Genomic DNA, 4,040 nt, shown 5'->3' with positions numbered 1-4,040 from the left:
TGCTCAGGATGAAGGGATGTGTCTGAATCAGCCACTCTCTTCTTAATGTAGAGAAGATGGACCAAAGCAGGCATGTGTTGAGAGCTGCTCCTGCATGCCTATGGTTGACATACCTCTCTGACCTGTGAAAGTGTCACAGGAAGTAGGAGCAGCCTCCCTCTCATGGGAACCTTGGAAGCAACTGTTAGGACAAAGTTGTTGCCAAGGCAGTGACCTCATTCAGTTCCAAAATTAAGTGACTTCACCTAACTTCCTTGGTGATGGAACTCTCTGAACTTGGAATCCAGGAAGCCAGGCACCCAGAGCCAGTCCCAGTCCCAGTCCCAGTGGTCAAACTTATTTTGATTTACCAAGGACAGACTCAGTCTTTCTTGGGACCTACTGATGTAAGGATGGCCAAATGCAAGGAAAGCTATGAAGAGGGGCCTTTCCTGAGAAAGCACGCAGTGGCTCACCGCTGGCTCCTGACAACTTCACAGAGTTGGCCAAAAGACCAGATTTGAGACAGAACAGGCTATTTCCAGGGAACATAATAAGGCCCACCAGACAGAGGACACTCCGGATAGTCACAGACCTACTTGGGGGAAGGAGGTGCCTTTGTGGTGTGGGTGTGGGTTTGTGGTTTTGTCTCATGTTCTGAGAATAGGTATGAAAGGCGGTTTGTTTTGTTTGGAGTGAACTGTTTCTAGTAAGTCGTTTGACAAGGCGAGAATTTCTATGTCTGTGTATCCCACTGTGTCCGTGGTTGTAGACATTAGAAAACAGAATGCATCAATTAATATGTCCTGTCTAGTAGAAAGCTTCACAGCATTCATCCTGCCCTATTTATGAATGGACTGCAGCTTGCCTTATTGATGTGCAACACCTGCTATCTTCCTTAGTTTCTGTTTTATTCCTGAATTCTGGCCACTCTCCAGAATAGGTTCATGGTTTTCTGTTTAAGATATGTACAACCTCGAAGCTCTGTGACATGACCATGTCCTGTATAGCTGAAGGGAATGGTGAGCATCTCAGAAAACTCAGATATCAGTGTGACCAGGAAAGTCTTAGTGGAGAAACCCTGCTTGGGGCCTTTTGTTTACCTACCCTTCTGTTGCCCTGAATGTCAGGAAGGTCTTTTCCTCAGTCCACCACTTTGTGAAGCCTGAAGAAAACAGTTTTCAAATGGAAATGAATGGGCATTACCTGTGGCTCTTTGCTTAATTGCTTTGGAAAGGATGTGTCTGAATCAGCTTATTTACCCTGTGTGAGGCTGTGGCTTAGATTCTCAGGTCCTGATGGATCTAAAGAAAGATCCCATGTGTACATCCAAAACCAAAATGGCCAAAAGAGCAGTCCTTGTGGATGAAGTCTCTCGCCTTCCTCTGTAACTTTCCTGACCTCCATCAAGTCAGATTAGGGATCCTTTGGGTCAAATGAGTTCTTCAAAGCCTTGCAGAGTCTAGCCCATAGTTGCTTGGGTTTTCTCAAGACTCCAATTCACATAAAGAATCCAAACCCCACAGTCATTTGGCCTCAAATTGAAGAAGCGGAGCAGTATTAACGGGAGGCCTTTTTAATCTCTTCTGGTTCACAAGAAGGGTGTCCAGGCCACCCTGAATTTAGGCAAATTAGGTGCAAAAGAGCTTATTTTGGACACGGTCTTGGGCTATGCCCCTCATGGAAAACTCCAGCCATAGTGGAGTTTATTGTGAGTGTCTATATGGAAGAAGATGGGCGCCACGTTGGAGTGTTTTGGTTTAAATTGTGGTCATTTGGGTGGCGGTTGGAAGAGATGACTTGGTCCACATGTTCTTGAACTCTGGTGTGATTCCCTTAGAGTCTGAGTTCTTCAACTGACCTCAGAGAAGTATTGCCATGAATAGTGTTGAGATTTTTGGAAGCCAGGCATGAGCATCGCCCTTGGAAACTGAGTTCTAGGCCCAGGGTGGCTTTCCACAGAGCACTGAGCCTCTCAGCCAGGATACCACGAATTTTATTCTGAAAAACTTGACACCCATAGTTGAGAGTCAAAACTCATATGGACCTCACATTGTAGACCTAAATGGGCATAGCATCATATGATCTTCTGGCCACTCTTTGGGAAGCCTTACCTGTGAGTGTTCTCCAGAGATTTCATTGAAATGAGCTTCCTAAACATTTAATGGTTCCTGAAAAAATTGAAACTCACAGTGCCTCCAACTTCATCCTTAAAAAATGGCTAGATAAATACCATGAAATTTTTGAATTTCCCATCACCAGGTGGCACTGGAAAACCTTTTGATGTCCTGTTGCTGATCATGAATATACCAGACAGTGCCTTGATTGACTGGGTTTCATGTAAATGGTGTAGAACAGAGATGCCAGTAAGTTGGACTTTGTTGAGTAGTAGGTTAGAGCAGTGGTGGGCAGGTATGTGATAAACATCTGTGGTGGGGCCATGTGAATCTTCCATTGGCTTCCAAATGGCTTGTGACTGACATGGTGCAGCCAGCAGAACCTTCCATGTAAAGGCAAGTTGTTATATGGAGAGGTTTCAGGACATTGTTCAGAATCAGGTTGCTATGGTCAAGGGGGCAAGATATGTGGGATAGGATCCTGGTTCTTGTATCCTCCTGCAAAACCTGACCCACCATACATGACAGAACTTCCTCTTGCATTGTGACCCAGTTGAACTCCTTGTATTTTGTGAAGCAAATACCAAACTCTCAGTGCAGCAGGAAGAAACACCACGAAAATGGAAGATGACCATATGCCTTCACAGTGCACACCGGCACACATTTAGCCCCCAGTGGCCACAGTTTATCTAAAAAGAGAATTCAGCACTGCTGCCTCATGTACATTGGGAAATAAGAAACCATGTCCTCCAGGTCTCATAGATCCAGACCAAGCTTTTATGGTCTCCCTAGAAAGGAAGCTAAAGCTCTTGACAACAACATATTTTTCAAGTGCCCAACCTCACAGGCAGTTTCTCAAGAAGTCTCTAGGCCAGCAGACCTCCATGTTTGTGGAGTTTTTACCCTGTCCCATACTTTTGGAAACTACTCTACCACTTCCAAGGTTGTGAGCTCCTGAGCATATTGCATTCCACAAATTTATTCACAGATTTTCTAAATCTTCTCCTCTAATTGTGTCTTACTTGGGGTGAAGGGACTGTCAAGGCATTGTTCTGGTTGAGAGTGGGAATAATTTTGTGTAGCACATATTTAATACACATTGGATTCATTGTTCAATTTTCCATTCGAAATACTGAATCCTTGACACTAACCCATACCCTACTAGACTCTGACTATTAATTCTAATATGATGGAGAAAAATAACCGAAACAGAATAGAAATACTAGCACTTCAGAAGAGGCATGGTGTATAGTTGGTCTTGCCTTTTGTATGATATAGGGTAGGAGTTATAAATCTTGTCAATTTTTTGTTGAAATAGTTCTGCATGTGTTTTTAAAGTTAACACATCTGTGAATTCCTGTCTCCATTTTTCTGTAGCCTATTCAGCACATGTATTTTTATATGCACATATAGAATCCTACCTGGTATCACACGTATATTCTTGAGAGGTGGCTAACTTGGCAGATACAAAGTGTGAGAAGAGATCACTCCTCATTAATACTTTTGGAACTGAAAATTCAGACTATGAGTGAGCTTCTTAGTTCAAGAACATTATACATAAATCCATGTTCAGTAAAATTAATATTTTTGGATCTGTGGATGATATATATTTCACAATGAATTTTAATTGGCATATATATAGCTACTTTTCAATGTCTCTGTGTGTGTTTTGTGTGTGTGTGTGTGTGTGTGTGTATATATATATATATATATATATATATATATATATATATATATACTCTCTAGATTTTTCAAAATATAAAATATATGTGTCCTATTATACACTCACTAAATTCATTCTTGTTCATGTATGTGGTTTTATATTAAACTTTTCATAAGATTATTTTAAAAATATTCATCCACCTGAAATACATATTTGTTTTCTAGTACTAAAAAGTTACTTCAGTGAATGGTGCAAACAAATCCCTTTATTTTTACAGTAGC

This window comes from Callospermophilus lateralis, unplaced genomic scaffold, assembly GCF_048772815.1.
Source record: "Callospermophilus lateralis isolate mCalLat2 unplaced genomic scaffold, mCalLat2.hap1 Scaffold_892, whole genome shotgun sequence".
Classification (NCBI taxonomy): domain Eukaryota; kingdom Metazoa; phylum Chordata; class Mammalia; order Rodentia; family Sciuridae; genus Callospermophilus; species Callospermophilus lateralis.
The sequence above is the reverse complement of the archived record's forward strand: the minus strand, read 5'-3'. Positions refer to the sequence as shown.